The 20,071-nt window shown below is 43.8% G+C and overlaps 1 protein-coding gene and 1 long non-coding RNA gene across 6 annotated transcripts in view; one reads left to right on the plus strand and one right to left on the minus strand.

Moving 5' to 3' along the window:
• Positions 1–20,071, minus strand: part of LOC122547698 (CD276 antigen-like) — a 48,131-nt gene that overhangs the window by 8,972 nt on the left and 19,088 nt on the right. Inside the window, exon 1 of one of the 4 annotated variants that reach the window (XM_087976665.1) lies at positions 1,415–1,545. The exons of 2 other annotated variants lie outside the window; for them this stretch is intronic. The gene's annotated coding sequence lies outside the window, so the exon portion shown is untranslated. Of the gene's footprint in view, positions 1–1,414; positions 1,546–20,071 lie in introns of those variants that run through there. One more of the 4 variants, XM_087976666.1, reaches the window with a different exon arrangement.
• Positions 5,085–20,071, plus strand: part of LOC122563463 (uncharacterized) — a 31,841-nt gene continuing 16,854 nt past the window's right edge. For both annotated transcript variants that reach the window (XR_015752112.1, XR_015752111.1), the window contains exon 1: positions 5,085–15,951. This is a non-coding gene — a long non-coding RNA (uncharacterized LOC122563463). The remainder of the gene's footprint in view (positions 15,952–20,071) is intronic.

The following is a 20,071-nucleotide window of genomic DNA, read 5'->3' on the forward strand; positions in this document are numbered from 1 at the left end:
ATGAAAAGTCTACATTAGACTGGTGCCGGAAAAGCACAGCAGGTCAGGCATCATCCGAGGTGCAGGAAAATTGACGATTTGTGCAAAAGCCCTTCATCTTGCCCAAAACGTCAATTTTCCTGCTCCTTGGATGCTGCCTGACCTACTGTGCTTTTCCAGCACCACTCTAATCTTGACTCTAATCTTCAGCATCTGCATTACCCACTTCCACCTAGTTCATCTCATGAAGAGTCATCTGGACTCGAAATGTTATCTTGCTCTCTCTCCCTGGATGCTGCCTGACCTGCTGTGATCTCCAGCATTTGTTGTTTTCGGTATAGATTCCAACATCTGTGGTAATTTGTTCCTTCAAATACTTCTTGGATTTGCTCAGGCACATCCCTGTCAATTCATTTGGATCAAAATGACCAAAATAACAACCACAACTTAAGGAGCTTGATCTTGCTAGAGAAGATGCAGGCAAAATATCAGAGGTCCATATTAAATCACTATCCCCAAAACAGTATGACATTAGTAAATACCTAGCCTTTTGGAATTTATCGTACTGACAACATATTACATGTAATAAGGCATGATACTTCGCAAAATGCCAATAGCTTCTGTGTCCATTTCTAGCTCATTAGTTTGCAGAACAACAAAACACACTGCACAAATTGGACATTGAAATTAGTTAGTTTTGTGAGGATTTGTAGCTCAGGTTGAGGTCCTGGATGTAAGTTTGGTCACTGAACTGGAAGGTCCGTTTTCAAAAATTTCATTACCATACCAGGTAACATCATCAGTGAGCCTCTGGTGAAGCACTGGTGTTATGACCCTGATTTGGAAATATATCACTGTTCCTCCTGTGTTGTTTGGAACTTCTTCCCTAAGGGTAGTTAGTGTGTGTCTACCTACAGCACATGGACTGCAGTGGTTCAAGAGGGCAGCTCATCCCCACCGTCTCAAGGGGCAACTAAGATGGGCAACAAATACTGACCCAGCCAGACACCCACAACTCACGTGAATAAACAAAACATATTAGTCAACAAGGTGGAATTTACAATGATTCATTGCCATATGATATAATACTCACCCGTGGGTGGTAAATGCCATGTAACAGTCACCATCCCCAATATTAACCAAGGAATGAGTCACCCTCTATCTATTATGTCTCCCGGGTCAGCTAGCGTTCCCCATTCCACAAAACGAAACACAGAGGAACAGGTCTATTCTCACCAGGACCAGCAAACCTTTCCTCCGCCCCAATGCCCCCCTTCTCCAGGCTGTCCCCCACCCCTAGCCTCTCTGTGCCGGTACTGGACCCCGCCTCCGGCTCAACCCGCAACAACTTCGCATCCCCGGAGAGACAGAGCCGTGTGCCCAGAGATGGGCTTTCCCGAGCCGCTCACCACAGTCCCTACCCTCCGGGTCTTACCTTTCGCCCCCACCGTCTCTGTCTCTGGGTCCGCCTTTCCCCTGGGTCACCCTCACACTGAGCTTTGCCTTTGCTCTCCCTCGCTGTCATATACCACATTGACAATGACGTTTTATCTGGGCGGGACTGGAACCTTCCGGAATTAATGCGGTTGTCATAGTTTCAGCAGAATGTTGTTATTCCAGTTTATCTTTTTGCCCAGAACTGTATATGGTCACACCGAATGGAGCAAGACGTCATGGACTTAGTTGCCAATCTGTGGGTTTATGGTCTTACAGAACCCTGACAATATGGTCATAAGGTCCCCCCTCAGAAACTGAAACTGGACTTTGAGTGGAACTCTATTTGTGGAGAGAAAGAGAGAGAGTTCATGTGCACAGTGGCAACACCATTTACTATCTACAAGAGACAGTCACTCACCAGAGACTCCTCAATCAGCACCTTCCGAACACACTGTCTCTATCACCCACACAATCTGCTCAAAGATACTGCCATCCCCATTTGGAATGATCCCCCCGTCCCACTATTATTACAGTGAGATTCTTTCTGTTGGGGAAGGTCACTGGATAACACATATTTTGACAGGAATGTTATCTGGCCCTTCTCAGCCCAATCGACATTTTGGGCAAAAGCCTTTCATCAGGAATGAGACCTCAGATGCTGCCTGTCCTGCTGTGCTTTTCCAGCACCACTCTAATCAAGCCTGGATATTGTCCATGTCTTGTTGCTTTTGAACATGGACTGCTTCAGTAGCTGAAGCGTTGAGAATGGTGCTGAACATTGTGCAATCATCCGTGAACATCCCCATGTCTGACCTTATGGTGGTGAGAAGTCCATTGATGAAGCAGCTGAAGATGGTTGGGCCGAGGGTACTACTCAGAGGAACTCCTGCAGAGGAACTCCTGGAGCTGAGACAACTACAACCACCTTCCTTTGTTCCAGGTGTGATCCAACCAGTGGAAAGATTTCAATTGGATTCCCACTGAGTTGCAATGAGCTCCTTGATACAGTACCTGGCCATGTGCAAACTTGATAGTGAGTGCAGTCACTCTGATCTCAGCTCTTGAGTGAGTTGGTTTCAGGTGAATAACCCTTTTATTAGAAATGGGAAAGGTTACAGCTTTCAGAGGATGGACCAATCACTGTAAAGCCACTAAGGGAAAGAGTATTGAGGATCAGAATTTTAAACTCAAAACTAATATCATGGTCTACTGGACAGCAGTGATGTTCATACCTGAGTCAAAGAGGTCTAAGGTACAGAAAGAGACCCTTCCATCCATCAAGTCTGTGTCGGTCAACAACAACTACTCCTATGATTCTAGGAATTCTAATCCCATTCCCTGCATTTGGGATACAAGTGCACATCTAAATAGATCTTAAATGTTATGAGTATTTCTGCCTCTACTCTCCTTACAGGCAGTGAGTTCCAGATCCCTGTCACCCTCTAGGTGAAAAAATAATTCTCACATCCCATGTAGACCTCCTGCTCATTGATCCTTCCATCAAAGGGTCAGTTACCTCCTGTCTTCTGTGTTTTTCTCCTTTGAAGGTTATACATCTCAATCATGCTCCCCTCTGCTCCAAGGGAAATAACTCCAGTCCATCCAATCTCTCTCCATAACTAAAACTCTTCAGCCCAGGCAGCATCCTGGTATTACTTCCATATGCTTTGGAGATTTAGACCAGCTACAGCAGGCACCTTCAAAGGAATGGAAGAGTCCCATTGTGGTGCCTTCATGAGATTCTCCATGTCCAGTTCGAGCATTCAAACAGTAACTTCTCTCCCAAGCTAACATATCTTCCACTGAGCCGCTAATCACCCAATATCAATTTGACTGGGCAGGAAATGTCCCCCCTGTGGTTGACACCAGATTCCAAAAGTAAATTGTCTACTCAGAGCTTTGATTACAACTTGGTCTCCATTTAGTAGTTGTCTTAGAACCCGTCTGATGGAGCACAAAAAAATCAATCCTCAATCTTGGGGACTGCCCCAAGGGGCCATAATAATATCATTGTCTCTCATAGAGTCTCAGAATTCTATTCTCCTCTCATTTTGTTGATTCAATTGAGCAGCATCAGCTCCCCATGAGCTTCTGAGCTAATGTTGCAAAAGCTTGGAGTGTGTATCAATGTTTTATATTGACAGTTTTATTTGCCAATAATTGGGCTGAAATAGATCTTGCTTGTAATCATTGGTCAAAACATTGAGGAGAGGTTTTGGGATGTCATGTTGTGGGTGCACAGACATTGATTAGGCCACTTGCAGAATACTGCATGCAATTCTGGTCTCTCATCTACAGGAAATATGACTTTAAACTTGAGAGGGGGCAGAAAGGATTTCCAAGGATGTTGCCGTTGGAGGGTTTGAGCTCATTTCCACCCATCAGGTCTGTGTTGGTCAAAAGCAACCACTTCAATGATTCGTTGATTCTAAGTATTCCACTCAGAACTTATTTCCAATTGATCTCCACTTATTGTCTGTCTTCAAACCCATCCAATGGAATGGAAGCAAGCCAGCCTCAATCCTGAGGAACTGCCTAAGGCGGTGGATTAGTAAACTCATTGGCTTTCACAGTGACTTTGACTATCCTTCCTGACCTCCCACCTCCAGTGTTTCCGCCTTGGTCCCATCTGCTCAAGCATGCAAGTTCCAACAATAACCCTCCCTTTCTTTATCAATCAAAGATTCCATTCCCAATCTATCCCCACACATCCAATCTATCTCGAATAAAGTCAGGATTTTGCAGATATTGGAAATGTGAAACAAATTAGAGAATGTTTGGATTGTACCGGACTTGGAATGTTAACCCTGTTTCTCTCTGCACAGATACTGCCAGATCTGCTAAGTTTCTCCAACATTCTCTGAGTTTGTCCCGGTCTATCTCTGCACTTCTACTCTCAACCCACTGCCTCCCACTCAGAACTGGGATACAGTTCCCCTTTCAGCACCTTCTCCCCCACCCCCTTCCAATCAGGCTCCATATTCAACACAGTACCCTTCACCATTTCCACTCCTTCCAGCGTGATATCATTGCATTTCCTTCCCAATCTCTACAGCTTCCTGCAACCCTCTGCCCTCATGGCCTTAGAACCCCCGAGCCTACATCCCTGTCCCTCTGCCTTTTGACGTTGAGCGTCCAGAAGAGAAGAATAATATTGGGGAATGAGGCACACTCAGTTCAAATGGAGGGCCAGTGTGACTCGTGTATTCATTTCCAAGTGTTCCTTTGTACTGCTCTGTCAGTTTGTGGATGATTTAACAAAGTTTTAGGAAGTTCTGTCTTTTTTGTTTTACAGTGGGATACCGGAGAGGTGTCAGTACAATTATCCGCCTCCTTCCATCTGACAAAGCTAAATAAACACCAGCGCCTGTTAACCATAGAATTGGCCTGGTAAGCAAGCAGTAAAACGTGTATTTATTCAGTGAATACAATCTAACCCGGAACAAACAACCCCACCCTCTAGCTTATCTCTCCACGCTTCAGCCCCCCCACCCTCCTCTAGTTTATCTCTCCACGCTTCAGCCCCCCCACCCTCCTCTAGTTTATCTCTCCACGCTTCAGCCCCCCCACCCTCCTCTAGTTTATCTCTCCACGCTTCAGCCCCCCACCCTCCTCTAGCTTATCTCTCCACGCTTCAGACTCTCTGCCTTTATTCCTGATGAAGGGCTTTTGCCCAAAACGTCGATTTCGCTGCTCCTTGGATGCTGCCTGAACTGCTGTGCTCTTCCAGCACCACTGATCCAGAATCTGGTTTCCAGCATCTGCAGTCATTGTTTTTACCCCGGAACAAACATCAGGTTGCTATGTAAAAGAACGGACATTACGTCAGAAACGATGTTAACTTCAGAACTGTGATCTGCAAAGTGAGCAGTAAATCAGTAGCTGAGTGAGGGGACACGACTGTAATCCCACAGTCTCCTTCCTTGGATTGTTATGGGCCGAAGCGACAGCGCAAGCGGAAACTCAAATTCAAATCCCTGGAGCCAGGAAAGAGAATGTTTTAATGAGCTTCATTGTGAGCAGATATCTTAATTAATAATGAAGCGATGCTGCCTTGTTCCTCCCTAGCTTTGCAATCTCCCACAACACCGTGAGATCTCTCTCTCATTCTGGCTTCTTGATCCGTAAGAATATTTGATTTGGTCGAAGCCCAATTAACGTTGAAGTTAGTGTCATAGAATCACAAGATGTTTTTCAATAGTTGAATGACCTGTCACCTACTTAACAGAAACAAGCTGACTCAGTAAAATGTTCCCGATAGTGTTTGCAGCGTTGAAGTTTGAAAGTTTGGAAAAGCTAGCTCAAACGTGTAGAGGTCTCATGTGGTACAATGGTAGTGTCCTACCTTTGGACCAGGAACCCAGGTTTGGATAGTGAAGAATATGCTAAGTGTGTTTAAGAAAATTTTCTTTATCAATATGTAAATGTTTGTACTAGAGAAGGAGCAAAACTTGACCTCTTGGGTAATAAGGCTGGGCAAGTGACTGAAGACTTAGTGGGGAAACACTTTGGGTGGAGTGATCATAATGCTTTATGTTTAAAAATAGTTAGGGTTTGGAGAGATATGGGCTGGGTGCTGGCAAATGGCACTAGATTTATTTGGGATATCTGGTCACCATGAATGAGTCGGACCAAAGGGTCTGTTTCTGTACTATACATCTCTATGACTCTTTAACTTTCAAAAATTGATTGGAGTCGACTGTTCGCATGTAAAGGGACATCTGATTAGTGGGAGGCTTTCAAAAGTGAGATAACAAGAGTTGAGAGGCATTATGTTCTTGTTAGAATGAAAGGTAAAGCTGGTAGATTAGAGAACAATGGATGAATAAAGATATTGAGGGTTCTAGTCAAGAAGTAAAAAGAATCATAATAAACAACTGTTTAAATGAATCACTTGTACAGTAGAAAGAGTATAGGACATTCTTAAGAGGGAGATCAGGAAGGCTAACAGAGGATATGAGATAGTGTTGGCAAATAAAGTTAAGGATAATCCAAAGAGATTCTACAAGTACACCAAGAGCAAGTGAGCAACTAGAGAGAGAATGGGCACCTTAAAGATCAACAAGCTCATCTTTGTGTTGAACCTCAGGAGGTGGGAGAGATATTAAATAGATATTTCATGTCAGTTTTTACTGTGGAGAAAGATATGGAGGCTACAGTACACAGGGGAATAAATATTGATGTTTTGAAACAGTTCACACTGGAGAAAAGGAATTGCTGGAGGTCTTAGAAAATATGAAGGTGGAAAAATCTTTGGGACCAGATCTAGTGTATCTCAAGACTTTGTAGAAAGTTGGGGAGGAAATTGCAGTATTGCTTGCAAAAATATTTGAACCATCAATAACCAGGGGTGAGGTACTGGAGGGTGACTAACATTGTGCCTTTGCTTAAGGGATGGAAGGAGAAGCCTGGGAACTGTAGACCTGTGAGTTTGACTTTGGTGGTGGCTACATTGTTGGAAGTGATTCTGAAAGATAGGAATTGGAAAGGCAAGAAATGGTTAGGGATAGTCAGAATGGTTTGTGCTAGGGAAGTCCTGTCTCACAAGCTTAATTGAGTTTTTGAGGAAGTAACTAGGAAGATTGATGAGGGCAGAATAGCGGATATTATTTACTTGGACTTTAGTAAAGCCTCTGACAAGATTCCACATGGGTGACTAATTAGTAAAGTTAAACCACGTGGGGTTCAGGGTGAGATTGCCAATTGGATAGGTAATTGGCTTATACACAGCAGACAGAGTGATGGTGAAGGCTATGACCAGAGGTGTTCCACAGGGATTGGCTCAGAGTCCTCTTTTATTTGTCATTGTATAAATAACTTAGAGGAGAATATAGAAAGAATGGCTAGTAAACTTGTGAAAGACACCAAGATTGGTGATATAGTGGATAGTGAAGAAGGTTATCTCAGATTACAAAGAGATCTTAATCAATTGGGTCAATGAGCTGATGGAGTTTAATTTGAATAAAGATGAGGTATTGCGTTCAGGAAAAGTAGATAAAGGCAATACTTTCACAATTAAAAGCAGTGTCTTGGGTAGTGTTAGAGTCATAGAGATGTACAGCACGGAAACATACCCTTCGGTCCAACCCATCCGTGCCGACCAGATATCCCAACCCAATCTAGTCCCACCTCCAGCACCAGGCCCATATCCCTCCAAACCCTTCCTATTCATATACCCATCCAAATGCCTCTTAAATGTTGCAATTGTACCAGCCTCCACCACTTCCTCTGGCAGCTCACTCCATACGCGTACCATCCTCTGAGTGAAAAAGTTGTTCCTTAGGTCTCTTCTATATTTTCCCCCTCTCACCCTAAACCTATGCCCGCTAGTTCTGGACTCCCCCACCCGAGGGAAAAGACCTTGTCTATTTATCCTATACATGCCCCTCGTGATTTATGAACCTCTATAAGGTCACCCCTCAGCCTCCGACGCTCCAGAGAAAACAGACCTAGCCTATTCAACCTCTCCCTATAGTTCAAATCCTCCAACCCTAGTAACATCCTTGTAAATCTTTTCTGAACCCTTTTAAGTTTCACAACATCTTTCCAATAGGAAGCAGACCAGAATTGCATGCAATATTCCAACCAATATCCTGTACAGTCAGAGCAAGACCTCCCAACTCCTGTACTCAATACTCTGACCAATAAAGGAAAGTATACCAAACATCTTCTTCACTATCCTATCTACCTGTGATTCCACTTTCAAGGAGCTATGAATCTGCACTCCAGGATCTCTTTGTTCAGCAACACTCCCTATGACCTTACCATTTAGTGTATAAGTCCTGTGAAGGTTTGCTTTCCCAAAATGCAGCACCTCACATTTATCTAAATTAAACTCCATCCGCCACTTCTCAGCTCATTGGCCCATCTGATCAAGATTCCATTGTAATCTGAGGTAACCTTCTTTGCTGTCCACTACACCTCCAACTTTGGTGTCATCAGCAAACTTTCTAACTGTACCTCTTATGCTCACATCCAAATCCTTTATATAAATGATGAAAAGTAGTGGACCCAGCACTGATCCTTGTGGCACTTTACTCACCACAGGCCTCCAGTCTGAAAACAACCCTCCACTGTCACCCTCTGTCTTCTACCTTTGAGCCAGTTCTGTATCCAAATGGCAAGTTCTCCCTGTACTCCATGAGATCTAACCTTGCTAACCAATCTCCCATGGGGAACCTTGTCGAATGCCTTACCGATGTCCATACAGATCACATCTACCGCTCTGCCCTCATCAATCCTCTTTGTTACTTATTCAATAAACTTAATCAAATTTGTGAGACATGATTTCCCATGCATAAAATCATGTTGACTATCCCTAACCAGTCCTTGCTTTTCCAAATACATATACATCCTGTCCCTCAGGATTCCAACAACTTGCCCACCACCGATGTCAGGCTCACCGGTCTATAGTTCCCCGCTTGTCCTTACCACCTTTCTTAAACAGTGGCACCGGTATTCTGGCACCTCACCTGTGACTATCGATGATACAAATATCTCAGTAAGAGGCCCAGCAATCACTTCCCAAGCTTTCTACAGGGTACACCTGATCAGATCGTGGGGTGTTGTAGAACAGAGAGACTTAGAGGTTCAGGTGTATAATTCTTTGAGGTTTACAACACAAATAGATAAGGTGGTTAAGATGGCATTTAGAACTCTTGCTTCTGTTGCTCAGTCTTTTGAATATGGGAGTTGGGATGTTATATTGAAGTTGTACAGGATGTTGGTGAGACCTCTTCTGGAGCACTGTGTCCAGTTCTGGCCTCCCTGTCACAGGAAGAACATTTTTAAGCTGGAGAGGGTTCAGAAGAGATTTACCAGGATAATGCCTGGAATGGGCAATTTGAGTTATAAGGACTTTTCACTGGAATGTAGAAGGTTGAGAGGTGACCTTGTCGAGGTTAATAAAATAACAAGGGCTATAGACAAGGTGAATGGCAAGTGTCTTTTTCCAAAGGGAGGAAATTTCAAGATGAGCGAGCATACTTTTATGGTAAGAGGAGAAATACTTGAAAAAAGACAGGAGGGGAAATTCTTTTTACACAGAGAGTCGTTCGTGTGTGAAACGAACTTCCAGAGGAAATGGTGAATGGGGTTACAGTTACAGTGTTTAAAAGACATTTGGATAAGTACATGAATAAGAAATGGTGGGAGGGATATAGGTCAGGAGCAGGCAGGTGGAACTAGTTTAGTTTGGGAACATGGTCAGCATGGACTGGTTGAACTGTCTGACTATGACTCGGTCGCACCGTCTCTAGATCTGTGTAATAATATCGCTGACCAGCTTGATAAGAAAAATAGGTTAATTAAAGGAAGCTCTACTTTCACAAAGTAGATGGTGCTTTACCCTATATTTACCCCTGTGCTGTACCTATCTGGGGATTGTTTGAAGGGGGCAGTGGAGTGGAAGCTTTACTTTCAATTTAAAACAGTAGCGGGAGCTTTGCTCTGTATCTAAACCCCTGCTGTCCCTGTCCCAGCAGGTTTAGAAGGGGAAAGTTTATAGGAAGGTTTAAATCACTTTAAAAGAGTCAAGAAAGCTTTACTTTTTGTTTAAAAGAGCAAAACAAACCCAAGTGACTCCTGTGGGGGGCAAACCTCCAGGAAAGGGCAGAATGAGGAAGGGGAAGCAATTCTCCCTTGTGATCCCTTGATAAATTAATTATTTTTCATTTTACGTACCTCTGTTCCTTTTATGTAATTCTGTTTGTCCTGGTCATATTACACTCTCTGATTACACAATGTAATGGCTACGGGATTACAGGAATCCTATCTGGGATCATTCCTCACTGAGCTCAGTAAGTACATACATGCAATAGCTTCAATTATTGTCCTTTTTAATCACAGAAATGTTACTGCACTGACTTATTAAATGTGAGTCATTATCTCATGCCTACCTCCTGCTGTTTTCTCATGACATGTTATTTCTGTCAAAATAACCACCCAATTCCCTCTCAAATCTGTCAGTTGAACCCACCCCATCACCTTCCAAACAATGCATTCCATAACTCTCTGTTTTCCCCACTTTACCCTTCTTCTTTTATAGATTGCTTTAAATCTATGCCCCCTTGACCATAAGACATAGGAGCAGATGTAGGCCATTCAGCCCATCAAATCTACTCTGCCATTCAATGAAATCAAAGTTGATCTGAGAATTCTCTGTTCCACTTACCTGCCTTTTGCCCATAACTCTGCATTCCCATACAGAATAACAACCTGTCTATCTCTGCCTCGCATGTACCTATCAACCCAGCCTCGACGGGCCTCTGCAATAAAAAATTCTACAGATTCACTGCCCTTTGAGAAAAGAAATTCCTCCTCATCTGTTTCAAGCGTTGGCTCTTATTGAAAATGTAAAAACAACAGGGTTTTATGGTAGGTGTTTTTAAGTTCCCCTATATTGACTGCAACTCCCTTAGTGCCAGGGGCTTGGTTGGGAAGAATTTCGGAGGTGTGTCATTGAGTCATACAGCATGAAAACAGACCCTTTGGTTCAACTATCCACGCCATCTGGACTTTTTTTTAAACAATAGGTAAATAATCCAACGCGGGCCTTTCTAGAGCTAGTATTGGGGAATGAGCCAAGCCAGGTGATTGAAGTTTCAGTGGTGGAGCATTTTGGGAAGAGTGATCATAATTCTGAAGCTTTTCAGTTATTTATGGATAAGGTTCAGAGTAATCTCTGGGTGAAAGTACTGAACTGGGGGAGATCTAACTATGACAATATTAGGCAGGAACTGGACAATGTAGATTGGGAGCTACTGTTTGAGGGTAAATCCATATCTGGCATGTGGGAATCTTTTAAAAGCCAGTTGGTTAGAGTTCAGGATCAGCATATTCCTGTGACAATGAAGGATAAGTATGGCAAGTTTCAGGAACCCTGGATGAGAAGAGAAATTAAGATTTTAATCAAAAAAAGGAGGCATACATAAGGTTAAGAAACTGAAGGTGGACAGATCCCTCAAAGAACACAAAGGTAGCAGGAAAGGACTCAAGCAAGGAATTAGGAGGACTAAAAGGTTCCTTGAAATATCTTTGTCAAGCAGGAAAATCCCAAGGTGTTTAAATGTATCTAAGGAGCAAGAGGGTAGCGAAGGAAAGGGCAGTTCCATTCAAGGAGAGAGGAGAGTATTTATGTTTGATACCCCCGGAGAAAGTGGATGAGGTCCTGAAGGAATACTTTGCCTTGGTATTTACTAAGGCGAGGGACAGAGTGGATGGTGAGTCTGGGGAGGACTATGTTGATATTCTAGGACATGTCAAATTGAAAAAAGAGGAGGTGTTGTGTGTTTTGAAAAGCATGAAGGTAGATGAGTCCCAGCATCCTATGGGATATATCCCAGAATGCTGAGGGAGATAGGTGAGGACATGTCTTGTATTCAAAGTTTGTGAGAAGATTTGTAGCTTGGGTGCTCGTTGTTGTGGTTCTGTTCGCCGAGCTGGGAATTTGTGTTGCAAACGTTTCGTCCCCTGTCTAGGTGACATCCTCAGTGCTTGGAAGCCTCCTGTGAAGCGCTTCTGTGTTGTTTCCTCTGGCATTTATAGTGGTTTGTTTCTGCCGCTTCCGGTTGTCAGTTCCAGCTGTCCGCTGCAGTGGCCAGTATATTGGGTCCAGGTCAATGTGTTTGTTGATAGAATCTGTGGATGAGTGCCATACCTCTAGGAATTCCCTGGCTGTTCTCTGTTTGGCTTGACCTAAAATAGTAGTGTTATCCCAGTCGAACTCATGTTGCTTGTCATCTGCGTGTGTGACTACTAAGGATAGCTGGTCGTGTCGTTTTGTGGCTAGTTGGTGTTCATGGATACAGATCGTTAGCTGTCTTTCTGTTTGTCCTATGTAGTGTTTTGTGCAGTCCTTGCATGGAATTTTGTACACTACATTGGTTTTGCTCATGCTGGGTATCGGGTCCTTTGTCCTGGTGAGTTGTTGTCCGAGAGTGGCTGTTGGTTTGTGTGCTGTTCTGAGTCCTAGTGTTCGCAGTAGTCTGGCTGTCAGTTCAGAAATGTTCTTGATGTATGGTAACGTAGCTAGTCCTTTGAGTTGCGGCATGTCCTCGTTCTGTTGTCTTTCCCTTAGGCATCTGTTGATGAAATTGCGGGGGTATCCATTTTTGGCGAATACATTGTATAGGTGTTTTTCTTCCTCTCTTTGCAGTTCTGGTGTACTGCAGTGTGTTGTGGCCCTTTTGAACAGTGTCTTGATGCAACTTCTTTTGTGTGTGTTGGGGTGGTTGCTTTTGTAGTTCAGGACTTGGTCTGTGTGTGTGGCTTTCCTGTATACCCTTGTGGTGAATTCTCCATTCGGTGTTCTCTGTACCAACACATCTAAGAATGGGAGTGGGTTGTCCCTTTCTTCCTCTCTCGTGAATCGGATTCCTGTGAGTGTGGCGTTGATGATCCGGTGTGTGTTACCAGCATTTGCACTTATTTAGGAAGTACTGCCACTCCCGCCCCTCTCCCCCCCACAACTCCATGTTACAGCAATATCAAGCTGTAACAACAAAACCTACAGACACACCAATGGAACACCCATGGGATCTCCGATATCAGGGTTCTTAGCAGAGACAGTAATGCAGAGACTCGAACAAACAGCTCTGCCAACCATCCAACCCAAACTTTGGGTCTGCTACATGGATGACACCTTTGTCATCACTAAACAAAATAAATTAGAGGAAACCTTCAAGACCATCAATAATATCCTTACTGGCATAAAATTCACTAAAGAGGAGAAAAGAACAACAACAAACTGCCATTCCTAGATGTCACAGTAGAGTGAAAAGCCAACGGTGAACTTCAAACCAGCGTCTACAGGAAAACAACACACACGGACCAAATACTGAACTACAGAAGGAATCATCCCAACATCCACAAACGAATCTGCATTCAGACATTATTTTAACAAGCCACCACACACTGAAGCACAGAGGAACTACAAAGAGCAGAAGAAAATCATCTATACTGCGTATTCAAAAAGAATGGGTGCCCAATGAACACAAACCACTGATTTCTCAGCAACAAACCCAAACAAGTAGACAAAACACATCCAGTAACCCTAGCCACTCTCCCCTACATCAAAGACATCTTGGAAATGACTGGCAGACTACTCAGACCCCTTGGCATCATGGTAGTCCACAAACCCACCAACATACTAAAACAGCAGCTAATGAACTTGAAAGACCCTAAACAGACAACAAGCAAAACTAACGTCATTTACAAAATACCATGCAAGAACTGTAACAAACACTACATTGGACAAACAGGCTGAAAACTAGCCACCAGGATACATGAACATCATCTAGCCACAAAAAGGCATGACCCCCTCTCACTAGTATCCTCACACACAGACGAGAAAGGACTCCACTTTGACTGGATAATGCATCCATCCTCGGAGACTCCAAACAGAGAGACGCACGAGATTTCCTAGAAGCATGGCATTCCAACCGGAACTCTATCAACAAACACATCAACTTGGACCCCATTTACCACCCTCTGAGAAAAAGAACAGGAAATGATAAGCTCAGAACCTCAACCTGAGCTACAAATCTTCTCAAAACTCAATAAGAAGCAGAGCACTGGAACTTGGTACAAGAAGTTCTGAAGAAGGGTTACACCTGAAATATTGACTTCTCCACCTCCTAAAGCTGCCTGGCTTGCCGTGTTCTTCCAGCCTTCTGCCTGTCTACACAAGCAGTTCATGGCAATGTTCCCTCTGCTGGTTAAGTGTGAAACAGCATCTGCAGGAAACAAATTCTGGGACAAAAACTGAAAATACTGAAGAAGCACAATGGATTAAACAATGGATTTATTTCAGAAATCCTGGTAATAGACTGACTTCTTTTCCCGGGTTGGGACAGAATCCCTGAATATCCTGGATAGACATTACCAGAAAAACCATTAGCTCCATGAAAAATTACAATTGAAACGTGCAACACTCAGAGAACAAGGTGGGAGAGTGATCCTGTTTTGTTTTGTTTTAAACTATATGCTGTAAATTTCTTACATTTTCTTTAAAAAATGGACACTTTACTGGGCTGGTGACATAAATGTCAGTACACCATAATCTCTATGAAGTTGTGACCAGAGGATAAACTTGGACGTTACCCTCGGGGATTGTGACAGCTCTTGTATTGGATAGAAATTCAAACCACACAAAGGACAAGGAGGTGAAAGGTCAACTTCAGCCACGGACAAAAGAAACTATTAAAACCCATTTTGCCCGGACTGGGTCGAGGTGAACTTATTGTTTTCTGTTCTAAAACAGGCCAGCATGGCAAACCCACCTTGTTCTTTTTTTTTATTATCCAGAAGTTCTCTTACACACAACTGAAAGGTCTTTAGTTCCCTATCAACAAACCATCCCTGGTATTTTATCCAACCACTAACCACCACCAGTAACTCACCCATCTTTCCAATTGGCTAATTTACATGCAAAGCCCCATAAGGGCAATGGGAACTATGAAAGGTGAGAGAGAGGAACGGAGAGGGCGAGGTATTAAATCAAAATGACGTTGGAACGGGTGATCAAGTATTCTGCACCCTACAGTGCCCACCTCTTTCTAAAGGCAACCAGTGTATTAATGGACACTGCATGCTCCCAATCCAAGGACCCTCAGATAGGAAGAAAGGCAGACAGTCATTAGCTATGACCCCCTTCCGCAGCCCGCTGCATGGACCTGTTAAAAACCAAATTAGGCAGGTCCAGGAGCAGACCCACAATGAGGATACTTGTCCACAGCCCTCCACACCAGATGGGGAACCTCATTAACTCTGTGGCTAAACCTGAAACTCCAGTCATATAACTCTTGTTTAAATTATCCCTAACTGTACATTTTTGAGTATTGTTCACTGATCTGCTGGAAACATCTGTAGAGTAAGCAGCTCTAGCCTTACCTAAATTCTGCAACCTCATAAAAGACTGATTACTGGGAAGAGACGCGTCAGTTGTGAAATGAATCAATTCCCAGTTTACATTTCGTCCACCTTCACCAGCATGCAAGAGTTTCTACAAAAGGGAATTCTGTGCACAACCAACTGACAACTGACTTAGTGGATTCAGATTCATGTGCACTCATCCTGACCTTTCTCCTTTCACTCATTTACAAGATACGGAGGTGCTGGTGTTGAACTGGAGTGGACAAAGTTAAAAATCATGCAACACCAGTTTATAATCCACAGATTTATTTGGAAGTACAGCTTTCAGAGTGCTGCTCCTTCATCAGGTAGCTAGTTACCTGACGAAAGGTTTTTACAAATACATTAAGGATAAAAGGGTAAGGAGGGAGAGAATAGGGCCGCTCAAAGATCAGCAAGGAGGCAGCCTTTATGTGGAGCTGCAGGAGATGGGGGAGATATTTTGAGTGGGAGCAGCGTCGAAGTAAAAGCGAACCCGGGAGACTACAGCAAAGGTAAGACAGTTTGTTTTAAAATTGCTTACCTGTAGCGGGCAGCGGTGTGTTTTTTTTACTCTCTCTCCACAGAAAGAGCGGGAGCAGCAGAGGAAGTGACGGCAAGCAGAGGGGCAGCCGGGAAGGAAAAGTGAGTATATAAGTCAGGAAGGCGGCTAAACCCGAGATTCTACACCTGTAGTATCTCCCACCCACCCTCCTCCTCTAACCTTCTTAACTACTCTGCTTTTTCTTTTAAGGTAAGGATTTTTATTTCTTTACCAGGGACTAGTTAAAAATTTACTTCGTTTTTTTTTGTGTGTGTTTACATCAAGTCCTTATTTAGGGTAAAAAAAAACTATAGCAGAGAGGTATCAGAAGGTATTCTAACTCATACTTGTACAAAGTAAGTAATTAACTAACTAAGCAGAGATGGCTGGGCAGGTGATGTGCTGTAGCTGTATGATGTGGGAGCTGGCTGATCCCATTGTGAACGGCAGTGACCACATCTGCAGCAAGTGTTGGTTGCTGGAAGAACTCCGGATCAGAGTTGATGATCTGGAATCTGAGCTTCAAACACTGCGGCGCATCCGGGAGGGGCAGAGTTACCTGGATGCTTTGTTTCAGGAGGCAGTCACACCTGGGAGATTAAGTAATTCACATCCAGTTAGTGATCAGGCACAAAAGAGTGTGGCTGTGAGTGAGGCAGGTAGGGGGAACCGGAGTTCAGGAGTGCAGGAGCCTCGACCCTTGACCTTGTCCAACAGGTATGAGATTCTTGCTCCCTGTTCGGATGAGGAAAAGGGCTCTGGACAGGATGAGCCAGCTGACCACGGCACCATGGCCCAGAAGGCCATTCAAGAGGGGGGAGCTAATAGACAAGTAGTTGTTATAGGGGATTCTATAATTAGGGGGACAGATAGTATCCTTTGCAAGCCGGATCGGGAGTCTCGCATGGTGTGCTGCCTGCCCGGTGCCAGGGTGCGAGACATCTCCGACCGGCTTGAAAGGATATTGGAGCGGGAGGGGGAGGATCCAATTGTTGTGGTCCACGTTGGTACCAACAACATAGGCAAGACTAGGGTGGAGGACCTGTTTAGGCATTACGAAGCACTAGGCAGGAAATTGAAGCACAGGTCCTCAAGGGTCATAATCTCCGGATTACTGCCCGAGCCACGTGCCAATTGGCATAGGGACAAGAAAATTAGGGAAGTAAACACGTGGCTAAGGGATTGGTGTGGGAAAGAGGGATTCCACTTCATGGGGCATTGGCATCAGTTTTGGAACAGGGGGGATCTGTACCGTTGGGACGGTCTCCACCTGAACCGATCAGGTACCAATGTTCTATCGAAGAGGATAAATAGGGTGGTCAGTAGGACTTTAAACTTCTGAGTTGGGGGGAAGGGAAAGTGAAAGCGACAGGGAGTATGGAGGTAAATGGCAAGATAAGCAGCAGGATAGCATGTTTCCAGGCGGATTTAAAATTGAGGCAGACTGAGAATACAGTAAAAAGCAAGGATAATTTAGGACATATGACTTCCAACATCTCTAATGATAAGGAAGTTAGCATTAAGGCACTTTACCTGAATGCTCGTAGCATTCATAACAAAGCCGATGAACTAATGGCACAGATAATAGTGAATGATTGATGTAGTAGGCATCACAGAGACTTGGTTACAGGGGGGTCAGGACTGGCAGTTAAACCTCCATGGTTTTTCAACTTATCGAAAAGACAGAGAGGTGGGCAGAGGGGGTGGGGTTGCCTTGTTAGTTAAGAACAAAATTAAATCTATGGTATTGAATGATGATGTGGAGTCGGTGTGGGTGGAATTGAGGAACCACAAAGGCAAAAAAAACATAATTGGAGTTGTGTATAGACCTCCTAACAGTGGTCAGGACCAGGGACGCAACATGTACCGGGAAATAGAGAAGGCATGTCAGAAAGGTAAGGTTACATTGATCATGGGAGACTTCAATATGCAGGTGGACTGGGTAAATAATGTTGCTAGTGGATCTAAAGAAAGGGAATTCATGGAATGCTTACAGGATGGCTTTTTGGAACAGCTTGTCATGGAGCCCACAAGAGAGCAGGCTATTCTGGACCTAGTGCTTTGCAATGAACCAGACCCTATAAAAGATCTTAAAGTAAGGGAACCCTTAGGAAGTAGCGACCATAATATGGTAGAGTTCAGTCTGGAGTTTGAAAGGGAGAAGGCAAAATCGGATGTAATGGTGTTACAGTTGAATAAAGGTAATTATGAGGGCATGAGAGAGGAACTGACTAAAATAGACTGGAAGCAGAGGCTAACCAGGAAGACAGGAGAGCAAAAATGGCAGGAGTTTGTAGGTATAATTGAGGACACTGTACAGAGGTTCATTCCCAAGAAAAGAAAGATTAACCGGGGAGGGATTAGACAACCTTGGCTGACAAAGGAAGTCAGGAAATGTATTAAAGAAAAAGAGAGATCCTATAAAGTGGCTAAGAACAGTGGGAAATCAGAAGATTGGGAAGGATACAAAAGCAAACAGAGGATAACAGAGTGTAATAAGAAATGAGAGGATCAAATATGAAGGTAGGCTAGCCAGTAATATTAGAAATAATAGTAAAAGTTTCTTTCAGTACATAAGAAACAAATGACAGGCAAAAGTAGACATTGGGCCACTTCAAACTGATGCAGGAAGCCTAGTGATGGGAGATAAGGAAATAGCAGGAGAACTTAACAAGTACTTTGCGTCAGTTTTCACAGTGGAAGACATGAGTAATATCCCAAAAATTAAAGGGTGTCACGGGGCTGAGTTGAGTATGGCTGCCATTACGAAAGAGATAGTGCTAGAAAAGTTAAAAAGTCTTAAAATTGATAAATCTCCTGGCCCCGATGGGATACACCCTAGAGTTCTGAGAGAGGTGGCTGAGGAAATAGCAGAGGCATTGGTTGAGATCTTTCAAGAGTCACTGGAGTCAGGAAAGGTCCCGGATGATTGGAAGATGGCTGTTGTAACCCCCTTGTTCAAGAAAGGATCAAGGCAAAAGATGGAAAATTATAGGCCAATCAGCTTAACCTCGGTTGTTGGTAAAATTCTAGAATCCATCATTAAGGATGAGGTTTCTAAATTCTTGGAAGAGCAGAGTCTGATTAGAACAAGTCAACATGGATTTAGTAAAGGGAGGTCATGCCTGACAAACCTGTTGGAATTTTTTGAAGAGGTAACAAGTAGGTTAGACCAGGGAAACCCAGTGGATGTGGTCTATCTAGACTTTCAAAAGGCCTTTGATAAGGTGCCACAAAGGAGGCTGCTGAGCAAGGTGAGGGCCCATGGTGTTCGAGGTGAGCTGCTGGGATGGATTGAGGATTGGTTGTCTAACAGAAGGCAGAGAGTTTGGATAAAAGGTTCTTTTTCAGAATGGCAGCCGGTGACGAGCGGTGTCCCGCAGGGTTCGGTGCTGGGGCCACAGCTGTTCGCATTATATATTAATGATTTGGATGAGGGAACCGGGGGCATTCTAGCGAAGTTTGCCGATGATACGAAGTTAGGTGGACAGGCAGGTAGTACTGAGGAAGTGGGGAGGCTACAGAAGGATCTAGACAGGTTGGGAGAGTGGTCCAGGAAATGGCTGATGGAATTTAACGTGAGCAAGTGCGAGGTCTTGCACTTTGGCAAAAAGAATAAAAGCATAGACTACTTTCTAAATGGTGAGAAAATTAATAAAGCCAAAGCACAAAGGGATCTGGGAGTGCTAGTCGAGGATTCTCTAAAGGTAAACATGCAGGTTGAGTCCGTAATTAAGAAAGCGAATGCAATGTTGTCTCTTATCTCAAGAGGGTTGGAATATAAAAGCAGAGATGTACTACTAAGACTTTATAAAGCTCTGGTTAGGCCCCATTTGGAGTACTGTGTCCAGTTTTGGTCCCCACACCTCAGGAAGGACATACTGGCACTGGAACGTGTCCAGCGGAGATTCACACGGATGATCCCTGGAATGACAGGTCTAACATATGAGGAACGGCTGAGGATACTGGGATTGTATTCGTTGGAGTTTAGAAGATTAAGGGGAGACTTAATAGAGACGTACAAAATAATACATGGCTTGGAAAAGGTGGATGCTAGGAAATTGTTTCTGTTAGACGAGGAGACTAGGACCCGTGGACACAGCCTTAGAATTAGAGGGGGTCATTTCAGAACAGAAATGCGGAGACATTTCTTCAGCCAGAGAGTGGTGGGCCTGTGGAAGCCGGGACACTAAATGTCTTCAAGGCCGAGATTGATAGATT

Source organism: Chiloscyllium plagiosum, unplaced genomic scaffold (genome assembly GCF_037043375.1).
Source record: "Chiloscyllium plagiosum isolate Xiang-an unplaced genomic scaffold, Cpla_swu_hap1 HiC_scaffold_30, whole genome shotgun sequence".
Classification (NCBI taxonomy): Eukaryota; Metazoa; Chordata; class Chondrichthyes; order Orectolobiformes; family Hemiscylliidae; genus Chiloscyllium; species Chiloscyllium plagiosum.